Consider the following 27,968-nt stretch of genomic DNA (forward strand, 5'->3'; position numbering starts at 1 on the left):
CTGGCCATAGTTTTCTCATGCTTATGCCATCAGGCAGATGGTAGCGAAGACTGAGCAGCAAATCAGTGGGGTTTCGTGATTTATTCAGTCTCAGTGTTGGGCAGTAGCGTTGCTGCAAGTAGTGATGCTACCAGCTTAAATACATTTCTCAGTAGCATGGCGTGGTGTTGCTACTTTTTAAAATCAAATAGCTTTTCAGTAGCGAAGCTATTGTTTTTAGTCAAGCAGCGCAGTAGCGTTTACACAAGCTACATTTACCAATTGCGGATGAGTAAGTGATGGCACCAAAATTCATGGAGCTGTGAGGCTGGTGTCTAGCCAATAGAAGTAAATCCATATGTGAGACTGACGATTTCTTCTTCAAGCTGTTTTACGGTGGTCAACAACAAACATTTTGTTGCGTTACTGCCACCTTTCACTCTAGGTTGCGTCAGCACAAGATGGAGAGAAATGGCCACCACAGTTATGAAGTAGCTAAGAGTATGTGAGAGCCTAATGCGGGAATGCATTGAAACAATGCAGTTAAACACCAGTATATGACTCTACTCTTAACCCTAACCCCAAGTAATAACAATGACACGCATTCAGTATTAATGCAAACAGTGGCAAAAGTTAAGCTATTTTGAAATTTGACAGCGCCACACGTGTGTAGGAACAGGTGATGGTGGCCATAGAAAGGAAAAACAGCAGAGGGTCACGAGTTCAGAAACACATTTAAATCAGTAAAGAAATAAGCATGCATTGCGTTTTGAATGGGGTTTTGGACGCAATATGTAAACAGCCCCATAAAGATTTACCCTGAGAGATACAGTACAAGCTCTGATCTATAATAGATAAGTGATTACAAGCCACATGGAGCGTTTACAAGTTATAACACAGAATCAAATACATATTTTGAAAACAAAACGAGGAATCAATTTTAATTTCACTTACATGTTATGATCTGGAGGAAGAAGAAACTAGTCCGTATGAACTGTAACAGTTACTGACAAAGTCCCTGACAATGTCTGACAAAGTCCCATACAGTACATAATCTCTGCTGCTTCTTCCTCTAATAGCAAATGGCCGAGAAATCCTGTGTTGCAGCAAAGGTTGTTGTATCAAAAATCTGAAAAATGACAGGAACAAACGCAGCACACAATTGGCTACACTGTGGTGTTGTTGAGAAAATGAAATTTAACCCTTTATTCCCCACAGCCAAATCTCCATCTGTCGCTGCGTAGAACATATGTTGAACAAGTTGGCGGTTCGTTCCGCTGTGGCGACCCCAGATTAATAAAGGGACTAAGCAAAAAAGAAAATAAGAATAAATGAATGTATAATGTTAAACAAAATGTTTTTTGGCATAAAATAACAAATCAATAATTTGAACTCATTATTTTTGCTTATTCCTATATTTATCGCTTGGATTTAAGGTCCAGGGTCACAAATGACAAAATATTTAGCAGTAAACAAACCATAATTTATGACAGAAAATAGGTCTTATTTTACTGTGCCAAGAAATGCATAGAAAAACAAAAGCTTACGAGAAAATAAAGCGTCTGCAATGACTGCAGCATAATCAGTTATTCATATTTCATTATTTTCCCTCTTGTATTTGATTAGCAGCCATTCTCATTTCTCAGTATGTTTCCTCGGCTGTCACAAATGACAGAATTGAAACGCAGAGCACGTTCAAGTTTTACACTAGACAAGCACAAGAACACTTATATATGCCCAGAAAATCTACATCGACATAACACATCAATATGTTGGAATAAATGCTGAAGTATTGTTATTATTGTTTTTGTAAGGAGAACTAATCAACAACTCATCTCAGGTCACCTCCGAGAGGGTCTGCGGTGCTCAAAAAGACCCTAAACATGGAGAAGAATGAGTGAAAATACTTTATGTATGTTATGAAAAGTGCTTGTACTTATTGAAAATCTGAACATAACAAATTAGACAGTCGGATCTTCCTCCATCCGTTCGACTAAATGTAATCAAATATATATTTCTGTAAGCTGTAACACTTTCCATTCAAGATGATGAAACTTTCATGTACATAATAGCTGTAGTATGGACTGTTTACAAACAGCACACATTGTATTCATGGGTGAGAAAGTGCTTCAAGGATTAGCCTAATTGTTTAATCAACTCATTGTATTCAGATTAGTGATTCATTTGCAAATGAACAGCATGTGAAGCAAACAAAAATGAGTGAAAGTACAGATACTAATGAAAATAAAAGTATCCAGCAAACACTACAGCTTTAATTTGTATTTCATTCATTCATTTTCCTCCAGCTTAGTCTCTATTTCAGAGGTTGCCACAGCAAAACAAACTGCCAACTTTTCCGGCATATGTTTAACACACTGGATGCCTTTCCAGCTGCAACCCAGTACTGGAAAACACCCATACACATTCATTCACATATACTCATACACTAAGGCCAACTTTGTTTACCCAATTAACCTATAGCGCATATATTTGGACTGTATGGGAAACTGGAGCACCTGGAGGAAACACACGTGAACACGGGAAGAATATATAAACTCTATACAGAAATGCTAACTGTTCCAGCCAGGACTCAAATCAGCAACCTTCTTGCTGTGAAGCAAAAATGCTAACCACTGTGCCACCTAATTTTTAACTGTCACTGTAAAAAAATAATAATAAAGAATCCATACAATTTACAGGTGACGCAGTGGCGCAGTAGGTAGTGCTGTTGCCTCACAGCGAGAAGGTCGCTGGTTCGAGCCTGGGCTGGGCGTTTCTGTGTGGAGTTTGCATGTTCTCCCTGCGTTCGTGTGGGTTTTCTCCGGGTGCTCCGGTTTCCCCCATAATCCAAAGACATGCGGTAGAGGTGAATTGTGTAGGATAAATTGTCCATAGTGTATTTATGTGTGTGAATGAGTGTGTATGGGTTTCCAGTGATGGGTTGTGGCTGGAAGGGCATAAGCTGTGTAAAACATATGCTGGATAAATTGACGGTTAATTCTGCTGTGGCGACCCCAGATTAATAAAGGAACTAAGCCAAAAAGAAAATAAATGAAAATTTACAGAAAAAACAGCAGCTGCGATTGCCAGAATTCAACCACTTAAAATACAATAAAAGAAATTTTGAAATATACAGTAAACTACCCAAATTCTGTAATAATTCATACAATATTAATATATCAATACTTTGAAGTACTAATGTCTACAGATTTTACCTTTGTAGACGGTGATAAAACACACAAATATAACTGATCATCACAATCAGATTTTCCACAAGCACAGAAACTAATATACTAATATATACTGCAGATGGTGCTCAGTGCCATTGACATGACTACTAAACACCACCATAGTAAAACACATGACACTACAACTATGAACAATAATTTTCAAGGTAATTAATATAAATCTCCAATGTACATCACAAATGAAAAAAAAAAACAGAAAAGAAAAGACACAAAAGCTAGTGTCATGCATTGATTTCTGGGAAAGTCAATTTACAGTTATTTACTGTATATGGACATTTACTGCTATCCAGGTGACTTTGATTTTTTGATGTGATTTTTACTGGAACAAATGTCCTGCATGTACACATATTTAACCCTCTGGTAATTTTGATTGTAGTCCATCAGAACGCCATGTGACTACAGTACTGCACATGCCATGACATTATAACTTTTAGTATTGTAAATTATGTATACGTTATGTTTAAACATAAAACAAGTTTAATTCAGTTAATTACAGATATTAAATATCAATGCAAAAATGAAGTGCTACAAATGAAAATAGTAGTTATATAAACAAACATAGAAACAAACATATAAAGCATTCAAGTATTTCTAACATTTCCTGATGCGTTGAGACAGTAGAGTGTGTCCTATAGGTGGTATTGTCAAGCCCCCTCTCCTGCATCGGAGCACACTCATGCATCATACCGTTATGTAATGCCTTGTACGCTTTACTAAAAAGATAGGTCAATAATCTAGTTTTGAACTGAGAACTGTGTCTGGGCCTCAGACATTATCAGACAGGCTATTCCAGAGTTTAGGGGCCATGAATGAGAAGGCTTGACCTCCTTTAGTAAACCAGTCACCATTTAGATGGCTTAAGTCACGGGTCCTTGACCACCAGGCTGTGAACAGGTACCGCTCCGTGGACCAGGCTGCACAAGAAATCATTAATTATTTCCATTTTTTTTTTCTGAGTCTGAACAATCGTTTTATTTTGAAAAATCTTTTATTTTAGAAAAATTATTTATTTTGAAAAATGACCGTAGTCTCTCGCTTACATTTTGGTCACTTGAGCACCCACATTTAAACTACAAGCAGCAAAATCATTATGAAACAGATATCTTTGGGAAGTTTCTTTGCTAAGGGGAAAAGGCCCAGTGAAGGACATGCGAATTGCCAGGGAATAGATCTGCAACCCATTTGTCAACAAATCAGGTGAATCCACCATGTCTATGCAAGAAGATATATCAACTGCTTGATATTACAAAAATGACCTTTTAGTGGCTGTTCCAATCTCACAGCAATTCGCAAATGTTTGATTTAGTAGCTAATTCGTATGAATTTGTACGATCTAATTCGTACAATTTAGTACGATTTGCTCATCACTCAATGACGGTTGAGGTTAGGGGTGTGGTTGGGTGTCACACCTCCTTTTTAAAATCGTACATTTTCCTACTAAACTGACAAAACGTAAAATACTTACGTTTTCTTGTGAGATCAGGCTGGCTGTTCGCATATTGCATCTTTTCTAAAGTTTGAGCAAGTTTGTAATTTCCTATGGAGGTGCGCAGCTTGACTTCCAGACGCACCCAGTTGAATGAATGCCGCAAGCACACCACGAGTCAAGTGACGAGAATTGACCATCAGCTTCATACTTTGTATGGAATATACACATTTCATTAGACTAACTATCTCAGACAAACACAGAACACCCAAACACTGCAGTGCTTTGTAAATTTTCTTCATAAATAAAACTTTTATTACAGTGAGAGCAATGTATTGTCAGCTTGTCATCCTCTGAAAAAAATGGTTGATGGTCGGCTGGAAACGTATGAAACCTATTCCAGACACAATACAAAAACATGAGTGCGATACAATTAAATTTTTAATTTAAGGCATTTCTGTATGCAAGGAATATGTAATTTGCCATTCATTAAGTTTGTCAAGGTATTGAGAGCCTTAACAGTTATTATGTCATGATCAAAATATCATTTTAAAAACACTTATACCTTCTGCTGTGATGAACACTAAAGATGATTTACAAATGATTTAACAATCAATGCTAATTTGGGATTTGCAGCATTTAATAAAAACCAAGTCAAAGCAAACAAATATCAAGTGTGTATTCTCCAGCAAACTATTAATTCAAGAAGTTATTTTGGCAACCTCAAAACGCTTCCTCAAATTTTATAGAGAAATCTGAAGCCAAAATTCCTCTAATAAAGGTTATATCACGAGAAAAAACACTTGATGTGTGAAAACAAACATCGCTGGATTCTGCACGCACGCTTGAGTGTCCTTTTACAGTTTATTGTGCATCAGATGAAACAAAAATAAAAATGTTTGGTAAGACTTTACTAGATAGTGTTTTCATAAGACTATTATGACACTTTTATTATCCTGACAGGAAACATGTCCTGATTATCAAGGAGATTTTATGCATGCTTTCAACAACTATCATAAAGTGTCATTTACTCAGTTATGTAATTTTAAAAGCAAATTCGACATTGTTTGAGATACCTTTGTTTTGACAACTTGACATGAACAAAAACATCATAACCTGTCTTTGTCATGACAGCTTACAAAGTGACATTACAAAGACAACAAAGCTTGAAATAAATCTGCTATGATTGTCATGAAGCCATCATAGTTGGGGAAATAATATATCGCAATAATATTTCTAAAAGATTCAGACTTCAACAGAGTGTAAAACTCTTGATGGTTTTGTGGGTCTCGCCTATCAAATCTGATCTTTAATTTCATATCTTCAATTAGTTTCAAGTCAGGTGATTAGCTGGGCCATTCTACAGCTTGATTTTCTTTCTCTGAAAGCATTTGAGAGTTTCCTTGGCTGTGTTTTGGATCATTGTCTTGCTGAAATGTCCACCCTGGTTTTCTCATTTTCATCATCCTAATAATGTAGATGTTGGACTTAAGCAGCTAATACTAATATACATTTACGAAGGGCAGAGTGTTGCTAAATAACTAGTCAGAGATTCCAGTTGATGTCTGGGCTTTCATTCTATACCTCCCTTTCTTCATGTGTTCAATACTTTTTTCTTGCATCATTTCACTTTATTACACATAACCTCATTTGTAAACTAATTAGTTTTGTTTTCTTTGTATATACAGTGCTCAGCATATATAAGTACACCCCTCACAAATTTATCTTTTAAATTAATATTTTTCTAGGGAGCTATACTATATTCTATTTGTGCATATATATTAGAATAGACTAGTCAGTACTGAAGCCAAATCTGGAGCTTATCTAACAAAATAACTTACAATAATGTTCCAAAAACTAGCACAGCCAAATTTATGTTACAGAAGAATGTGAAATACAAATTTAAAAAAATAGGAAAAATCAAGATAGAGGAGAAACTAAGGTTGCAAATCTTTCAATTTCTAAATATGTTTGGTGACAAAATTATTATTTTAATAAATATATTGATTCAATAAATCTGTTTTGTTTAAATGCACCATAATACAGTGCCTATATTTACAGAGAAATGGATGAAAATATAAATTTTCAAAATGAGGTGTACTCAATTATGCTGAGCACAGTATGGATGTACTTGGTTGTTAACAACACCCAGTGACAATTTCAAGTAATCAAAAATGGTCACATGTTAAATACTTATTTCCCCCACTGCAATTGTCATGAATTTTTTTTGATCACTAGTTTCAGTGGAACAAACAAAATTTGTCAATAAAATTTTTCATTAAAGCTGTAAGTACTTTGTCAAATAATTGTATAACACGATCTTTGTAACTATAACAATAATATTTAATGACATTTCAATAACAAATTCAATTTGTACCACTGTTGAGGTCAAGCAAAATATTTATGACACTGTTAAAATTTCTGGCACAATTATAATGGCCTCGTGACAGTCATGTTTATGACAAGTTATGTTTTTTTGGGTAATGTCTCCCAAGTAATAGTAATTTACACAAATGCAAATGGAACTGGTCTTTTTTTAAGAAGAATAAAAAATGTGGACTTGGACTAAACATTATGGAATTTATATAATTAATATAAATAATGCTAATTTCAGATCATGTGACAAATACTTAACTATATACAGTTGAAGTCAGAATTATTAGACCCCCTGAACTATTAGACCCCCTGTTTATTTTTCCCCCAATTTCTGTTTAACGGAGAGAAGATTTTTTCAATACATTTCTTAACACAATCATTTTAATAACTGATTTCTAATAACTGATTTGTTTTATCTTTGCCATGATGACAGTAAATAATATTTGACTAAATATATATATATATATATATATATATATATATATATATATATATATATATATATATATATATATATATATATATATATATATATAATTTTTCAAGACACTTCTATACAGCTTAAAGTGACATTTAAAGACTTAACTGGGTTAATTAGGTTAACTAGGCAGGTTAGGGTAATTAGGCAAGTTATTGTATAATGATGGTTTTTCATGTAGACTGTCTAAAAAAATTTGCTTGAAGGGGCTAATAATTTTGTCCTTAAAATAGTGTTTTAAAAAATTAATAACTGCTTGTATTCTTGCCAAAATAAAACAAATAATATTTTTTTATCAGACATTATCATTATCAGACATACTGTGAAAATTTCCTTGCTCTGTTAAACATAATTTGGGAAATATTTAAAAAAGAAAAAAAAAATGAAAGGGGGGCTAAAAATTCTGACTTCAACTGTACGTAAATATGCACTACTCTGTGGAAAAACTAATAAACATTACCAGTCACTACTGCAATCATTTAATGGAATGGCAAAAACCCAGGTATCAAAATGACCTATAATTATTTCTAAATGATTAATAATATTTTCGAGGTTAACATAATGTCCATACTGCATACTCTATTTGCATGTTTCCAGGACTTGAAGAGCATTTGAGGCTATTTCAACTCAATTTAGGGGCTTTTTTTTTTTTTTTTTTTTTTTGCTGCTTTACATTTCAGACATGGATAATTATCTGCTCAGAGATATTTTCCTGCTGCAATTGATTAAAAAATCCAATTTGACCCAAAACACATGCACTCTTCACGAAATCTGGATCGGAAGTTAGAAATAGCTTTTATATTAGTCTGTCAGTTTCCATACCAGCAAAACCCCTTGCAACCGAGGCTCGCCTAATTCTGAAGTAAATATTGTCTCGCGTAACATTAATGAAAGCAAACATGCAAAAAGAGGAGCGTTTTGGGGCAAACAAACACACAAAGTGTTCGCCGGTGCGTATCTGTTAGAAGCCGAGTGCTTTTACCTCATCAAGTGAGAAGAAGTGGCTGCTCTCTGCCTGATAAGAATTTAATTAATTCAATTTGTAAGGCCACTCTGAGTCAGCGCAAATCTCCAAATAACTTCTGAATGACAATAAAAATGCATGAATGGTGATTGAACGCTCTAATTTGCGTTTGTTTATGAAAGCTTTCAGCGCACGAGGAGTGTTATATATGGTGTTTGACTTGGATTTGAAAGCTTGCAGTGATAAGAAAAGAAATCAACATAGTAGGGTCAGATTTACAGTACAGTGCTGTACAAGTCTGTTTAAACCCTTTTTTGTGAGCAATTGTGGACGCATATTTTCTCACAGGAAATGGAGGTTACAATTTATTTTTAAAAGCATCTTTGCATTGTTACAAATAACTGTTTCCATTTATTGAGACAATAAAATAATGCCACACGTTGCTTTTACTCTATTACAAGAAGAAATGTAATGTATAATCAACAGTGATATTAAAATGTAACATTTTTTATATTCTGGCATGTATACCCAGCAACTTTTTTTTCTTTTTTAAAAGATTTATAATAGACATCCAATAGATATACAAACATAGTAGTCTTGGCTAAAACAAGGCTAAATTTGGGCTGTCAGTGAAAATCGCTGTCTACCAATATAGGCCAAAACTAGACTAGTAATCGAATAGACAGAAATGAATGACTACACATATAAAATTTGTCTAATCTGTCTATTTGACGACTAGTCTAGTTTTGAGCTGTTCTTAGACATCGATTTTACACTGATAGACCTTATTTTAGCCTAGCTGTCTAGGTTTAGATGTCTATTAAATGTCTATTAAACACACAAAAAAAAAATGTTTCCTGGGTATAAACAACTGCTACTTTTATTTAATACCAATAATGGATCATACAAGTATAATAAAAAATCGGGTAACACTTTATTTTGATGGTCTGTTTGAGTGTTAGTAGACTGTCTGCTTAATATCTGCTGATACTGCAGCTTAACAGACATTTAATTGACATGTCAACTTACATTAACCCTAACCATAAGCCCAAGCCACCCTAACCTAACAGTCTACTTATAATCTAATGAGAATTAGTTGGCATGTAGATGCAATAACTTCAACAAACAGACCATCAAAATAAAGCGTGACCTAAATGAAATGTTAATTATTTATTAACGTATAACAAATAAATCTTGTGTGGCTCTATAATATGAAATGCTGTTTTGGTGGCAGTTTTAAGAACAATACAATTAATTCAAAAAAACTTTTACAGTATAATTTACAAACATGTTATATCCTCTTGAGACCTTGCCCATTGACTTGTGTCCTCGTTAGTGGACCTTGTGTTTTCATGAATTTTCTTGGATTTTTTTTGAGCTACTCTGTCAAGTTCTATTGTGCTGTGCAGAGTGCATCCTGGGCATTCTAGTGATATGTCACTTAATTGGCTGGCATGCAAGAAACCACTTTTTACACTGCATCCAAAATGGCCGGCATACAAACAAGCATATTTTATGGGAAGGAGAGATCCATGTAAATTTTTGCCTTTTAAATGCTTTTTTTTTTTTTTACTATTATTATTAGATATATATTTGTTTATTGAAGTGTCAGAAACAATACAATTAGCTTTAAAAGCTGTTAAATTGTTTGTTACAAAATATCATCCTTTTTTAAATGTCAGTGGACACCAGGACCATCGTAATGTAATTAATGACTGCATGTTGTAGAAGGCAGAACTGAAGCAGAGAGGATTCTTTATAAGATAGTTGAAGTAGAACTGACTTAGAGTCTGACTATCAGACAATTAGAGACAATTAGAGAATGACAATCAGTTTAAAATCATTTTTATGTTGAGTTTGTTTTGGATAAAAATCACTTCTTCTTTCCTTTTTTTTTTTGTCTTTTTAAATTAATTTTTTTATTTTTTGTAGTTGGGCTCTATTTCAGACTAAACTGTTACAGGAATTTCAATACAAAAGGAAAAAATGGCTTTTGTTTTGTTTCTGTTACATTATTGTTGGATTAATATCCCTTTACAGCCATATCCTGTACAGTTTTGTACAGAATTTGGCTCTCATTTGGAACTAAAATGGTCCTGTGGTCCACCACAGTGGAAATGCTGTAAAATTAAAAATAAAAACAAAACGTAAAACTCTAAATTGTAGAATTTTTTTTTTTACCCAAAATATGTAGGAAATCACAAAAAAGCAAGAAAAAAGAATATTAAAAATGCTACATTACAGATGCTAGAATTGGCTTCTAAGTTAACTTTAATGAAATGTTAAATATGGGGTGACGCAGTGGCTCAGTGGTTAGCACTGTCACCTCACAGCAAGAAGGTTGCTAGTCTGGGTTTTGGCTGCATGGGTCAGTTGGCATTTCTGTGTGGAGAATGTATCCCAGTGTTGGCCTGGGTTTCCTCCAGGTGCTCCGGTTTCCCCCACAGTCCAAACACATGAGCTAAAGGTGAATTGAATAAAAACATATGCTGGATAAGTTGGCAGTTCATTCCGCTGTGGCGACCACTGATGAATAAAGGGACTAAGCCGAAGGAAACTGAATGAATGAATGATTGAATGAATGAATGAATGAAATGTTAAATACAAAAAGATGGTTATTTAGTTAATGATAACAAATATGTATACAATTATATTTGCATTAAATGTTAACAGTTAGAAGTTAATAATGAATACTACAAACCCATTTAAGTCGAATCCTAAAATTTTCATTAAATTAATAAACAAGTTAATACATTAAAACAGTCCAGCTTTCTTTTTTATTAAGAGAAATTTCGTTTTGTAGCCTATTGTAGCTGGAGAAAGAAAGTATATGAAGAAGAAAAAAGAAATTAATTAGCCTTTCTCATGTCAGAAGATTAAAAAGCTGACTGCTACATGACAGATACTAACAGAAATGACTCCTAGGTTAACTTTATTTCAATTTTAATTAAATGTTAATCAAATATGAAAAAAGTAGAAGTTTCATAATGGATAATACATGTGAATACAGATCTGCATGAGCTCAGTCTTTATGAATACAAAAATTATACAAAAAAAATCATAATTAACTGTACTGTATGCCTTTGTCTTGTCTCTGCACACATCACAAGTTAAAGAGATTTTAGTAAAATTTTCTTTAAGTTTTCACTGGTATAAACTAAACAAAAACCACATTCATTTTCAGTTCATTCATTCATTGTCCTTTGGCTTGGTCTCTTTATTTATCAGGGGTCACAACAGCAGAATGAACCGTCAACTTATCAATCATATGTTTTACACAGTGGATACCCTTCCAGTCATAACCCAGCACTGGGAAACAACCCATAGTCTCTAGCATTCACACATATAGGGGAAACTGACTGCTACATGAGCAGAACTGCCTTATGTAGTATTTTTTTTTTTTTGCAAATGCTAATTAATGTAAAATAAATACAAACAGAGGTAGATATTCAGTACAAAAACACATAAACATAAATTTTATAAGAGTAAAATTTTAATTAATTAATAATAATAATAATAAAATTTAAATTAAATTAAATAACTTATCTCTATCAACAAGAAAAATTCTTCTGATCTTTTATTCGCATCCTGTTTTTCTAAAGTAGCAAAAAAAGTTTTGTTATCTTGAGGCAACAATGTGCAGCTGAGGCTTAAAAAAACTAATTTGTAAAGACAGTCGGGAAGAACTTCAGATAATTAAGCAAGTGTGCTGTAGTATCTAAAATATATTGGTCCGACTGTAGGCAGTGCAGTGCATCTAAAACACCTGGCCTGTTTTTGAAGTGGTGTTTTGATTTAAATGGACAGGTGCAGAGCCTCAGGATAGTGATATACAGGAGTTCACACACTTCAGATCTGAGTCTGCCCTCTACCATGCATGTGTGTGTGAGAGAGAAAGACAGTTAAAATAAACTGAGAAAACGGCCTCCGACTGTTCTAGGATTCATGATTTTAACAGTTAATTGGTGTATAAATACAAACACACTGAAGACTCACACCAATCCACAGACCTCGAATGCAGCAATTACTGAATGCATATTCTACCACCTCTGAAAACTGAACAAAAATACACAAACACTATTTCTCGGTTTGTCTCAAACACAAATAATACAGTAATTACTTGAGCTATTGCTTGATTTGCCTCAGAAAAAAACCCTTTTTTGTTCTTGTTCAATCTAAACTGCTTTAATGGCAGTATCACATTCACACATATACATAAGAAGAGTTTCAGCTCTAAATAGTGTTAAATAGGTTCCATACCGCTTTTCTCACCATTTTTAAAGTGCAATTGACTTTACTAGAATCTCTTTAATTAGTTTTACTGTATGTCCTTTGGAAACATCTGCTTCACACTGCATCCATCTACAGTATTACAATATTCCACTGTATACAACGGTTCTGCCTGGTGGTTAAATCTGATTGGCTGATAGCCTCTTCACCCACCACCCTTGTGTATTACTCCGCCCATTTACAGTGACAAGCAGAGAACACTCTACAGTTTCACAAATATTGCAGCTGTTGGACAACATAATGTACTTTTTAAGGCTTTTTTAGTCGAGAATGTAGTTGCTAAATTTGCATCTATGCAGTTTATTTATAAGAATAGTGGCAATTTTAAATATTGATAATTCCTGAGAGACAGCGCGTCAGTGGCCATTAGCTTGTCATTGAGCAGAGCAAAGGCAGTTAATGTCCATCCACAAGATGGCAACAAAGACTTCATAATAAGCCCTTAGAGGAGGAAAACAGCGAAATTTCTAACTACAGCTGTTCAAATCATTATTAAACATGTAAATTCTAAGTAGATCCTTCTCTTTGGTATGATGTTTAACAGAGCAAGGACATTTTTACAACATGTCATAATATTTTTTTTTTTTTCTGGAGAAAGTCTTATTTGTTTTATTTCGACTAGAATAAAAGCAGTTATTAATTTCTTAAACTCAATTTTAAGGACAAAATTATTAGCAAGACCGGTTACTGAATAAAACTGAGCCTGGTTACCTGGATGGGAGACAACTTGAGAAAACAAGTTGTGACCTCTGTGAGTCACAATGGCCTACTATAGTGAAGGGGACATTGTCAATGAGCGGCATCTATCTGATGAGACGTTAAACTGAGGTCTGTGATCAATAATAAATCCAAGCACTTCTCTTAAAGTGCACGTTCTTGTAACCACGGTCTCCTGACCAAATTCCCTCCATTGACCGATCATCGCCCTCCAATCATCCTCATCCACTGAACTGGTTCTATTGGTCCCCTAACTGCTGTGTGGTTAACATATTGGCGCCTTTGTCGAGTGGCTGCCATTGCATCATCCAAGTGGATGCTGCACAGTAGTGGTGGTGTGGAGAGACCCAAAATGTAGGTAAAATGTTTTTACAGCTTATTGGTCACTAACCATTTCTTACGGTGAACATAGGCTTATTTACTGACTACTAGGTAAACAATTAGTAGTTGGGTGTAGGTATTGGATAGGATTACGGATGTAAATGAAATCTTGCTACCAATCTCAAAACTCAATAAACAGTTTGTTTTGTTTTGTTGCTGCTTTAAATATTACTCTAATGATTTTAATAGTAATAGGAAGGGCATCCCCTGCGTAAAACCTACAGTATGCTGGTAACCGCTGTGGTGACCCCTGATTAGTAGTGAATATTAAACAACACTGAACTGAGCTACACTGAACTGAGTTTAAACACTGAAAACTAAATTGCCATTGTTTCAATTTACTACAATCCTCTACACAATCTACATTGTAAAAGCGCTAGTGTATAGTGCTGTATTTTTACCATAGTAATTGTAGTGTATTGAGTGTACGATGGGACTTATATCAGGAATATATGTATTTTGTGTTAGCCACTCTTTGTATAGCCCTGAGTTACTTTTTGGTTGGCCATCTGTTTGTTTCTATTGAGTTTCCTGCTTTCGTTAATGCAGACAAGCTCAGAAAAAAAAGAGAAAAAAGAAATGCCCGCATGTGTTTTCCTTATTGCAAACACAACAGTAATCTGCTAGTGATTGCTCTGCTCTGGCTTTTTTGGGGTTAAGTATAGTGGTCTCCTGATTGCAACAGAGAAATACCTGTAGACTGATGGCATTTCATGCTGTTCATCCTTATAATCTTACAATGTCAGCAAAATCACCTGTTTTGTCATCACTTTAGATATTACGCAAGAGAATCATTCAAGTACTCTAAAAGGACGTTTATGAAGTAGCAATGGTTTCTGCTGTTCTTATGTCAGCTGCAAATGTGAAAGAAAGCGGAATTTAAAAATCAGAGTAACAGAGTTGACAACTAATTAATCTAATATTAATGTATCCTTCATATTTTATACAAATAAATTAAAGCAAAATAAATGACATGCCTCAATGTCTTCTGGAGTGGAAGTGGCATCACCTTGAGCAAGTCAGATGTTTTTTTCTGTCATGATGTTTCATCAAATGTTTATTTAATCACACAAAAAGTATGAGAATTAGACAATTATTTCATAAGGTAAATATAAGATTTAGGATGATAAGACAAAGACAAAAATAGGTCATATTGGGAGTACTCTTACAATACTCTTACAACGTTGACATTTACAAAATGTCTTTTGTTCACATTTTTTTTTTCAGATTTTATTTTGCATAAGAAATATATCTGCCCAACAAAAGACAAAGTACTGTCAGGTCATCTGGTTTTTGCACCATAATTTATATGAGCCAAGGGCGTAGATTTGATCTCGACATCGGTGGGGGCATACATCCTTGGAGCGCAAGCATTGAACAGCATAAATTCTGTTTCGTGCTTTTCAAAACACGATTAAAGTACTTAATAATATAAAATAAACACCTAATAACACAAGTAACAGTCCCTTCCCATGCTTCAAAAGTCAATTTACATGATTTTACTGCAGTCAGGCTTTAAGAAGGTATGAAGGTAGAGAAATTCAGATGGGTGTGTGATTCAATTTAACTGTTTTATTCCGATTATTGATATTGATAATCATGGAGGCCAAAATTTAAACTGAATTTTAAGTAATCCCACTGCCTTGGTTAATAGTATTATACGAGTAGTGAACTTGACTTTGTGCACGTGTAGGTTAAGAGTTGACAGAGCATTACTTTATTTTTAAGTCGATTTAATTATTGCTAGGAAAATTTCAGTAATTGGTGGATATTGGTGGGGACACGTCCCCTCCATACATGCCAATTCTACACCCCTGACATGAGCCAATACATAATTTCAAACTACTTAAAATATAACTTTGTTAAACTTTCATTAAAATTAAAAGCAATCAGCATCCAGTAATGCAACTTGAATGACATGAATAAACAAACAAACAAACATGATTTTTTAACTGTGCACACTATATTACAATAAAATATACAAAATGTATGTATACTATAAGAGTGGGTTTTAGTAGACTACTTAAAGTGTCTGGGCATCATGTCTGGGGGAAGGGAGGGATATTTAGTCGTCTTTGAATCTGGCTTCACCACCAGACAAGCAGATCTCAGCAAGCGATGGAAACTTGCAGCCAATTACTTTTTTCACTACACTTGATAATACGCTGTAGCATTTTCATTAGCACAGCCACATCAGACGATGACAGAAGACGTGATTACACTTTCGCTTTCGATTAAACTTTTGATTAATCGCCGGCGCTTGTATTGTTCCTTGGATAAAAGCATTGGGATAAATTAATAATATAAATGCGAGATGTAAATGCGCTTAGTTGTGATGCTGCGAGTCTCGTTCTCTCCAGTCTACCGCCTATTACCATCTGAGGTTACATTCATCTACCCACCAATCCCTGGCGGTGACGTTAGCCAGTGGTATGGCAGAACTAAATAAGCTCACCCCAGGGTCACTCACTTACACATTCAGAGATCCCCATCCCACTCTTTCATGTCTCTGCCTTTCCCTCTCACAGCTGCTTTAATTACCCTCCTCTCGCATGCTTCACTTCAAAACTTTGCTTACAGACAGGAACCCAGACTCCAGCAGCCATCGCTTTAAATTCATCACATCCACAATTATAAACATTGCATCATCTAAATATGCAGATGCAATTTTAAAGAAGGCAGAAACTAGCTTGTGTGTTGTCCATCCACATATAAAGTGCAGATCAATATTAAAGAACCATTTGTAAACATTAGATTTTTAAAAAAATTCATTGGATGAAATGGGAAGGCATCTTAGTTGTGGCCATTGCTTTAAACTCGCCACATACACAATTATAAGACTTGTATCATCTAAATACGCAGATGCAATTTTAAAGGAGATAAAAACTAGCTTGTGAGTTATACATACATGTATAAAGTGCAGATCAATATTAGAGAACCATTTATAAACATTTGACTTATGCCTAGTTCAGACTGTGTGATTTTAGCCCCGATTTTGGCTCGCCGACAGGTTTTGAGAAATCGCCGACAAATGCCTGAAATCACAGGCAAATCGCTGCTCGTGCACGTGAGTGACAATCACACAGTATGAACGATCAAAGACGCGATCTGAGAGAATCGCCGATGAGTCGCCGATGCCTGTGAGATATTTGGCATGCTAAATATCTGGAGCTGTCGGCGATTCAAATCATGCCGTGTGAATTGAGTTTTGACTGAAAATAACATCAGCGATCGCCTACAGCCAATGAGAGAGCAGCTTTCACTTGCGTGTGCATGTGTGTATACCTGCTGCAGGCCAGCGGGAGGCTGGGGGAGAAGTTAAAAGCGCTCTTTTTCGGTTTATTTGGACCCACGAAATGGAGGGAAAACTAGTGGAGGTTTGACAGGACTCAGGAGCAGGACCGTGTCTGTTTGTAGTGGTGGGCAAAGCGAGGCTTCGTGAAACACTGAAACTATCAAAGCAAATGTGTCGAAGCTTCGAAACGTTTCGAAACCCCACTCTACGGTGACACCTAGGGGTCATTTTATTTGTATTGCACTGAAGCAGCTTCAGCAAAGAAATGTTGAGCAAATTGAGGTATCAAACTCCACTTTGTAGTCTTGAATCATCAAATGATTTAGTCGAGCGGTTAGAGTTTGTGACTACCATGAGGGAATAATGGTTTCGAATCCAGACTGACACAATTGTTTTGAAATGCTTTAATACCAGTTGGTAATGCTTTGTTATTGTATCGTTTTGTTTCAACATTGCTCTGACATCCGAATAAACACCTTGTAAATAAATTTGTATTGTTTTGTTCATAAAACAGGGTTGTTACTAGATCAGATACAGTTGTGGCCAGAAGTTATCAATAATTATTTATATTATTAATTAAATTTCCCATTGTATTTTATTAACGTCTATCCAAAACCTAAACCCATCACAGTACTGTAAAAATATGAATTATTGTTTTACAGTGTTACAAAAATGATGCTAAATTGATGGCATATCCGCAGCTGTTTCCTATCTAGGCTACACCATAAAACAGTAACATGATTAAAATACATAAAATCATGATTTTGGAGTATTTTTACTAGTCGAGATTCGTACCCTAAATAAATTTGAAATACATTACCATAATGCACACGCACGGTCCACTAGGCCATACTAGACAGAGTTATAATCAAGATCATGCCAGTCAAATGCAGATTCTCCGGGTCTTGAAACGCCTCTGAAATGATCGATGCTTTGAATCGCTTTTGTCACGTGACCAAGTGTTTCGAAACACTTTAGTCACGTGACCTGGGTGTTTCGGATCATGCTTCGGTGCAGTGTTTCGAAACACTTGCGCTTCGGGATCTCGACACTGTGTCGAAACGTCAGTTTCACGTCAGCCATCTCTATCTGTTTGACATTTCATACAGAAAGAAATTAGTTTATTATCAACGTTAAGGAGAAATGGCTAATTCCCTTTAAACCCAGGTGAGCAAACATGTACATGTTCTACCCCAATAAAGGCTTCTTTCTCATTATGTAGTTAATAACAAAAGATATACTACATGTTTTTGGCTGTAAGACGTAGTTTGGCCGAAGTTGTCGGTGATTCTCCCTATAGTAAAGTCGTGCAATGTGAATGTCCATGGCCGAACCATCTTGCAGTGTAAACAAAGCAGCGACAAAACGCAAGCCCAGATAGTCATGCAGTGTGAAAACATCTGTGACACGACTAGTTTGAAAATCATGCAGTCTGAACTCGGCATTAGGGTGCTTTCACACCTGCCTTATTTAGTTCGACTGAATCGCAGTAGAGTTCGTTTCCCCTTTTGATACGGTTCGTTTGGGCAGGTGAGAATGCAGCAATCGTACTCGAGTAGGCACCAAAAGCGGACCAAATAACCGTACCGAGACCTGCTTGAAGAGGTGGTCTCGGTACACTTTCAAACGAACCTTAGAGCGGTTCATTTGTGGTGAGAATATGATCCGTACTAAAACAGGTCCAACCGCAAAAAGTACTGCATCTTTTGGACTAATTCAGCTGCCGTAGGCCGATGCGCTGTGCATTATGGGATATGGAGGAAAAACATTTGTTGACAGCGCTTTACCAAGGCTGTTTCTCAATATGCGTTCTTCAGCGGTCTTGCGTCCTCGTGTTCTCGTGAAACGTCATCATCAGCTGCCTAAGTTCAGTTCCAATACTCAAGACCGCAAGTACGGAGGACGCGTGAAACTTCCCGGATGTGTTCTTGATATCGAGGACGCAGCGATGCAGACTTCAGCAGCGAGCTCGCTCTGGAAGTCCCAGAATTCATTGCGACTGGAGGTGGGAAGCGCAGCATTTTATTTAGATTTATTATTAAAGTTCAGAGATATCACTTATTTACCTCAGGAGTTTCCCTAAATGAAACGGTGAAAGTAAACATTAACATGAATATCTTAATAAAGGAATAAACACATTAAGGGTGTTTGTTTGATGAAATTCGTATTAAAATTTGTTTTATTTATATTGTGCAGAGTATATTTATAATGTTTTTATGCAAAGTATATATTTTGAAGAGGGGGGAAACAATAAATCGTTCTTTGAGTGCTGTAATATTTAAATAATTTCCATTTAAAACGCGTAAAGGTCACATGACCATCAGGAAGAACGCAGCATCCCATTTCTCAAAGGACGCGTTCTCTGCCCTCGCGGTCTCCTGAGTTCGTTCTTCCGAGGACACCTGGCAAGACCGCACTCTACAAGAACGCAAGTCCATTCTCTGCGTTCTTGGAATTGAGAAACAGCCCAACAGAGAGAGAGAGAGGGGAAAACATTACCTGATGGATTGTTGGTAATATTTCCGCAAGATGACCATGTCGCAGTTTAGCTAAATTAATTCACGTCTCCTCCTGAAGTGACGAGCGATGCATTAAACACTGTTTTCCAGCCGCGGCCGCGCTTCATTTTCGTAATGTATAAGTTAATCTGTCTAAAGCAGGCATACAACCAGCCAGCGCAGTCGTCCCTTCATAGTAAAAGGTTTTGTTTATCTGCAGGAGTTCACGGGCATTTTCCCGCACGTGAAATCTGACCAATCAATAAGCAGTTTAGGAAATATCTTCAACAAGGCCAATGAGAGATGTGGATTTTGTCAGATGACTGCATTTTGGTTCGTTTCAACTGGTTCGGACCAAAGCCAGCAGTGTGGTGTGAAAACGACCCAAAGACGGCAGAAGATACAACAATGTATCATTTATTACCCTTGGTCCGGACCAAATGAAGCGAACTACAGATGTGAAAGCACCCTTAAAAAAAATTCATGGGAAGGCATTTTAGCTGTGGTTATACCATGCTAGTGGAACATTATTTTAGAAAAGAAGTTTAACTTTTTCTTATATGGACGACCAGCCTTTTTAGCGGACTTGAATGAGTGACATTTTAAAAGTTCAATTGTTGTGGAAATCACATATTTAAAATGACCAGCTTCTGTTGCTATTTCTGAAACCTGTTGTCATTGACATGTCATGTCAATGTCATGCCATTGTCATGGATACCAGTAATGGAATTATTTGCCTTAATCTGAATCTGAATTATATATATATATACAGTATAAAATCCACATTTCCTCCAAAGTTTCATGTAATTTCGTGTGTTTCATTTTTAATTTGTTGTCTTTAACTGCAGTTAAGAACTTTCACTTTCATTCATTAACATTTCTTGCATGCCTCCCGTGATAAAAAAAATACTGGATTGCTGGAAGTGTTGTTTTAATACCGCATGCTGTATGTACAAATGTATGTTGTAAATACCTCTGCATTTCGTGATGCAGGTGTCTGTGCTCCTTTACTCACTCGGCAGATGCTGAGAAGAGTGTCAAACAGCCGTGTGTACGGAATATCCGGTCAACAAAATGCGGTGAAAATCCTACAAGATGGTAATAGTTTGATTAAGGTTTGTACTGCACTTCAATAATATAACTAAAATCGGCATCCTCCATTATGACCTTAATTGGACTAAATTAATTAAAAATCGCTGCTTACATGGTAGACTCTTAATCAGAGTATTGTCTTAATCACATTAAAATTGGATTATTGGTGTCAATGTAAATATATTCAATGTTTTATTATTTTTTTTCTGTTACATTAAAATGGCTCATCATCTTACAAAGTCAATGAAAACTGGAATGTCATTCCACCAGTTAAATAGAGTTTGTCCAATATTTGAAGAAATGACCACCAGGTGAACATTTAAATCCAAAGGAAAATCTATTTGTCTGAGCTTTTAATACCTTATACCTCTGTATGTATTTTACGCTCGTTTGATGCTGGTATTTTAACTGTTAAGTCAACACAGATAAAATCTGTGGATCGGGGATCCTCTTGATTGGCACCTCTGATATTTGGAACTCATAATTCCTGAGTGTTTTTAAATCATCACTTGGGCCAGACAGAGTCTGCAGATATTTTTGGCTATTACTGTGCAGAATTTTATAAACAATCTGTGGATTTATGCTGAACTATTTTGGGAGTAAAGCAACTAAAAACCTAAAACATGACATAAAAATAATACCTTTTGAACTTTCATTTTTACAATGCAAATTCAATCATATCAAAGCAAGTCTCATATAATATATATAGAAAAAATTACTTTACAAAGTATAAACAAATTAAATAAAAATGTACATATTAGTCAAAATAATTACTGAAATGAATAATAAAACTGAATAAATATCTATTTACACTCATTTACTAAACACATACAAAACAGACTTTATGAAATTAAAAAATCTGCATAATTCTGCAGATTTCTGCACGTCCAGATACTATGTGCACCTTATCATCACTTGAACCTTACTTTTTAGCTTAGTTAGAAAGAAACATTTGAAGATTTCATTTCTTTCTTTCTTCGCCAGAGATAAAGGGAAGAAGCCCGGCTACTTCACAGTTTATATCATTGCTTTTTTTTCTCTCTATTTTTTTGTATGTGTATGTGTCCTTGTATGCATCTTTTACCTTTATATGTACTTCTATGTACATACCTCTATGTATGTAAAGTGCTTTATGATGCTACTTTTAAAGGCGCTATATAAATTAAAGTTTATTATTATTATTCCTTGCATGCAGAATGTCATTTTAAACTTGGTCGTGCTCAAAATTGCTCCCCTATACCAGGGGTTCTCAAAATCTCAACTCAAAGGCCAAAACCGGAATTTTCATCAACGTCAAAGGTCTGAAAAAATTGGTTATAACAAAACTTAATACAGTCATAAAGAATTAAATGCCTTTCCATTTTTAAAAAGTGCAAAAGGGGGAAAATGACAAGTGACACCTTAATGCCAGCACTTTTTTGAACAAAACACAAGCAGAGGTACAGTAAGGCCCAATCACAATTCTATTTTTGTACTCCTACCCTTTCTCTTAGCCCTTAAAAACGAGGGTGAAGGGGAAGGGCTTCAAAATTTACCCCTAAGAAATGGGACAGCACTACAGCATCTGCACACGGCATCATATGTCATCGCAATCTCATGCTTTATATGAGATCAGACGATGACGACTGCTGCATTGATTCCAATAGTATTATTTATAGGTGTTTATCTTCAGGGAATCGCTAAAGGCGTATATCATGTTATCATAATGATATAATGTGGAAATAAGCTCATAATGCGCATTCACACAGTAATATAAACACACCAATAGCAACATTAACATTATAGCAGACACTGTAAAAAGGTCAGTCCCAGCGATTAGACTTTTCTGACAGGGTGTTCAAGTGTCATCGAGTGACAGAATGTTGTGGGACTGCTATACAATGGTTAATATTATGGATTATAGTTAGCAAAATGTAGGGGTTTTTATTTTAGCGGTTTTTATTTTATTTATTTTTTTTTTTATAAAAACAGGACGGTAAAACACGTACGCCGTTATGAATATATTAAAACATGTGTTTGTTGAAAATACTGCTATTGTGGCTGGTTTATTCTGGGAAATTTTCTTACCCCTCGGTTCCGAGTGTGGTCCTGAAAAATCTTTGTTCGAAGGGCTATCTACCCCTTCCCCTTAGCCCTAAATCTCCAAACTAAAGAGAATTGGGACACCCCTACCCCTTCACGGGAACGCAGAGGGGTAAGGGTAAGGGTTAAGGGGTAGAATTGGGATTGGGCCTAAGTCAAAAGTACAATGGTGAAAAATGAAAGAGCAGCCTAATGTGAGATATGATATTGTCAGTATTTCATTAGTTGACTATAGCTTTTGACACTTCACAGCTCCAATTATCTCATTACAAATCAAACGGAAGAATTTTGTGCCTTATTGGAAATAAATAATTATTGCACACCTCTCTGTTCAATCACCTTTAAAAACTCTTGTGTTCTCATTTTTCTTTTATGGAATCTGATCATCCATACCCATCCAAATGCTCACTGAGGTGAAATATGTCACCCAATTACGGCTAACGTCATTTGCTGACTTGATGCCATGACAACAACGTCATGCTGACAGACAGTCGTCTAGTTTTTATGGTGTTTTCCACATGTAAGCAACAGTTTGCAGAATGTCGAATCAGCATCTGTAAGAAAGATAAATTTAATGGCATGGGCAGTTTAGTAAATTTGGAATTTTTTGGGAAAAAATGTGATGAAAGAGAGCTAGGAAGTCAGGATGGCACATATAGAGTGCTGTTGTAAAGTTACTTTTATTTTAATATGCAATTATTTCTCTTACTAACATTAGATGGATACCGGGATCTAACTCGACTCAAATTGACCAAATGTGTCACGACCTGTAGATGCAGCAATATTATTCATACGTACTGTATGATTTAAGTGGGGTGGAGTTGAAGGTGCAGTAGGTGATCATTGAAACACAAGCCCTCCTCTGCTGTCCAAAGCCACGCCTTCTAAAATTACAAACGCGCACCATAAAGATGACAGCAAATACATTACAATAATTCTGAAAAAAGAACTGTATTATATCTACATGTTGCATGTTTTCAGTTGTGTAGCAAGCAAAACTTGTCATAATCTGCAATATTTTATCACACGCTTTGTCCTAAAGCGACTACTGTATGCTAAGTGGTTGGCCTGCAGGGTGCAGGAATTACAATTATTTCTAAGCCACACTTACATGCTATTTCAAAGTGAATATTCAGAGTAGCACTTTAAACAATATAGGGAGTGCTTTACAAGTTGTCATTGTTAAAAAAAATGACCCAATGTGAATATAAAACCAACTTCACCTCAGTAAAGCAGGCTAGGCAGAATAGCACTATTTACTGATGTTTTGTTGTTAAATTAAATAAAAACCTACATTGTTGATGTTGTAAAAGGTCCCTTATGAAAGATAAAATAAATCAGTTATTAGAGATGAGTTATTAAAACTATTATGATTAGAAATGTGTTGGAAAAAATCTGCCCTCCATCAAACAGAAAACGGGGAAAAAATAAACAGGGGGGCTAATAATTCTGACTTCAACTGTATATAACAGCAGTGTCGTGTACAATATGTGCCCAATGTATGATGAAGACAGTCTAAGCTTGAAATATCACAAGTAGTGAAAACTTATATATTTGGCTATTTCTGGAGATGTGGTGTGCCTTCTTTGAGTTTTTTTGTCTTATACCTGTGAGGCATACTTTTTGCCTACTGGTTGTACACGCTTTGACAGTCATTTTATTTTTGCTGAATTAAATGTACACATTTGATCCGTTTATGCATTCCCTGGCATGAAGCTTATTATGATAATGCTAAAATAATTATTTAACACATACAGAAGTGCATACTTCAGGCATCCTGTTCATTTCTAATATTACATTTTCTATTTTTATTAGTTTGCAATTGTAACAGATGCTTGGTGAGTTCATGACTCATGAAATCACGTGACAGTGTATGGCACGTTTTGAGTTTCTCCTACAAATCTCTTTGAGCTTTCATCATGGTGTTTATGCTTAAAAATAAGGGCTCTGTGCTGGCATCAGCGGTTACATTAAGAACATTCATGTACATTGAACATTTTCATTCCACTACAGCTTCTTTATACTAAAAAAAGTGTGTGATTGTGGGCTCTAAAACCTTCATCACTTTAAATAACCTAATTTTGTAACCTTTATCAGTGTTTGTTGTATTTATAAGTTGTACCATTAAAGTGTTTACAGTATGCTGCATCTCGTTTGATGGCAGACACTTGTGTACAGTCTGACAAGTGGCTTTCGATACCTCAGTGTTCCTCGCAGTCTTTGGGTCATCAGGGAGATGGTCAAGCCGCAGTAACGAGCTAACAGGATGACACCTGCTTCGGCTGCCATAGACACCTGGAACACACAGATGCAAAGCATAACACATACGCACATGCTCACACACAGTACAACTCCAACTGGTCATCTAATGGCAGGACTGGGAATCACTTCACATCTCTCAAACCAGTACTCGCAGTAAAAAAAAAAAATTGTAGCCATGGCAACTGATCAGAGATTCAGCTGTGGCTGTAAGTACCTGGACAGCTAGGAGAGAATAAGAAGAAAAAAAAGTCTTTCTCATGTAGAAATACACACGCAGAGCTGGGGTGAGAACAGGTTGCAGGCTTACTGACATAACAGGCACTTTTGGGTCACTGGTGTGAAAAAGACTCAATATGTTCTATACATCCCATATATATTTTTGTCTTATTCAGCTGAAAGCACATTTCAGCCCAGATATTCACTATGAGTAAAAAAAGAAAAAAACTATGTATATGGATGGATAGATGGATGAAGGAATATGCATATGGAAATGGATGGATATTAATAGTTGAATGAATATGAATATGGATATGGATGGACATGGAAATGGATGGATGATGGATATGGAGATGGATGGATGTTATTGGATGGATGGAGGGACAGATGGATGAATGGATATGAACATAGATGTATATGGATATGGATGGATAAGGATATTAATATGGATGGAAATGGATATGGATAGGCGACGCAGTGGCGCAGTAGGTAGTGCTGTCGCCTCAAAGCAAGAAGGTCACTGGTTTGAGCCTCGGCTGGGTTTCTGTGTGGAGTTTGCATGTTCTCCCTGCATTTGTGTGCGTTTCCTCTGGGTGCTCTGGTTTCCCCCACATAACAGACAAGACATGTGTTACAGGTGAATTGGGTAGGCTAAATTGCAATCATAATAGTGTATGAGTGTTTGTGTGTTTCCCAGAGATGGGTTGCGGCTGGAAGGGCATCCGCTGTGTTAAAAACGTGCTGGATAAGTTGGCGGGTCATTCCGCTGTGGTGACCTTGGGTCAATAAAGGGGCTAAGCCAAAAAGAAAATAAATGAATGGATATGGAGGATGGATATTGATATGAATGGATAGAAAGATGAATAGAAGAACATGCATATTTAGATGGGTGGATATGAATATGTAGATGGATGGATATGGAAAGATGGATGGATATGGAGATGGAAGGACAAATGGATGGATGGACGGATGGAAGGACAGATGGATGGATGGATGAATGGATATTGATGGAAATGAAGATGGAAATGGATGGATGGATATGAATATGGATGGATATGGTGATGGATATTTATATGGCTGTATATGTATATTAATATGGATGGATATGGTGATGGATATTTATATGGCTGTATATGTATATTAATATGGATGGATATGGCTATGAAAATGGATGAATGGATGGATGGATATCAATAGGGATGGACAGAAGGACGGATGGATGGATAGGAATATGGAGATGGGTGAATATGAATATGGAGATGGATGGATGGATGGATGGATGGACGGATGAAAGGACAGACGGATGGATGGATTTGGATGGATATCAATATGGATGTATGGACTGACTGATATAGATATGGATAGATGGATGGATGGATGGATGAGTCCAGATGGTAGATTAACTGACAGAACAATAGATAAATTATAGCTTGAATGCATGGATGGATATGGAGATGGGTGGAGATGGATGGATTGATATGAATATGGATGGAAGGAAGGTTGGATGGATAAATAAGCATATGGAGATGGATGGATGGAGATGGATAGATGGATTCATACAGATTTGGATGGATGGATGGATGGATGGGTGGATAGAAGGATTAATAAAAAAATTCAGACAGACTTATTTCTTTTTTTTTATTTTTTTTATTTCTGATGTTCACCCGGTTAAAAATAAAAAGTTTCAGTATTGTATAGCAAAATCTTGTACGAATTTAAAATTAAAATAAAACGAAATCCAAAATTATTTATACCCCTGGGATATTAATTATTTGGCCTTGACTGTATACTGTATATGCACTCATTGCCCCATCATGATTAGACAGGAATTACATTTAAAAATCATTTAGGATACTTTTCTAACTCTCATGGAAAGAAAACCCCCACAGATGCAAGGCAAATAAAATGAAAGACAAGAAGAGAATCCCCTTGTTTAATAAAACACTAAACCAGAACAGTGTTCCTGAAACAGCACAGAATATTCTCTCTCTGAGAAAAGAGAGAAAAAACATCTTTGCTATATGGGTTTGCAGAGGAGCACCTGGATATTTCAGTACTATTGGCAAAATATTCTATGGACAGAAAAGTGTAAAGTTAGGTGCTTGTGGGGAAAAAAATACAACATTTGCAGAAAAAGACAGCACACACTGACTTCTAGACCTCTAAAGTGCGGTAAAGCACCATCACCGCAGGGCCTGGACAGCTTTCCATCACCAGCGGACAACAGAGAAGTTAATCAAGACTTCTCTGCAGGTCTACCGCTGATGCCCAACAAAGTTGACCTACAGCACAAAAGTAAATCAACAACAGAATTGCCTCAACAGACGAAAATTTGTCCTGACCTAAACTTGAATGAGATACTTCGGCATTACCTGAAGAAATTGATACCTGAAGAGAGCACAGAGAGTCTGATCCGCAATTACAGGAAACATTTGCTCTGCCAAAGGAAGGTCAAACTGGCTTTAAATTCAAGGGCTCACATAATTTTTTTCATTGGAATTGTACAAAAAAGATATTAGGACAAGAGCTTAGTCCAGTAAAACAAGTTCACATAAAAAAGACATCCAGCAAAGTCAAAATGAAGACACGCTAACACAACAATCTCAACACAAACCTGCATGATTTTTTTTTACACCAAAATCTTGACTCACACATTCAATATTT

At 35.9% G+C, this 27,968-nt stretch overlaps 1 protein-coding gene and 1 long non-coding RNA gene across 4 annotated transcripts in view; one reads left to right on the top strand and one right to left on the bottom strand.

The window, feature by feature from the left end:
• The window catches only part of LOC141379322 (uncharacterized), a 70,337-nt gene that overhangs the window by 14,029 nt on the left and 28,340 nt on the right, over positions 1 to 27,968 (top strand). The window lies entirely within an intron of this gene.
• The window catches only part of nbas (NBAS subunit of NRZ tethering complex), a 378,312-nt gene continuing 355,289 nt past the window's right edge, over positions 4,946 to 27,968 (bottom strand). The window contains exons 53-55 of one of the 3 annotated variants that reach the window (XR_015517668.1): positions 25,027 to 25,121; positions 23,625 to 23,710; positions 23,043 to 23,380 (exon numbers count right to left, since the gene is read on the bottom strand). The gene's annotated coding sequence lies outside the window, so the exon portion shown is untranslated. Of the gene's footprint in view, positions 5,048 to 23,042; positions 23,381 to 23,624; positions 23,711 to 24,604; positions 25,122 to 27,968 lie in introns of those variants that run through there. The other 2 variants (XR_015517670.1, XM_087297010.1) reach the window with 2 other exon arrangements.

This window comes from Danio rerio, chromosome 20 (assembly GCF_052040795.2).
Source record: "Danio rerio strain M-AB ecotype USA chromosome 20, GRCz13ab, whole genome shotgun sequence".
Lineage (NCBI taxonomy): Eukaryota > Metazoa > Chordata > Actinopteri > Cypriniformes > Danionidae > Danio > Danio rerio.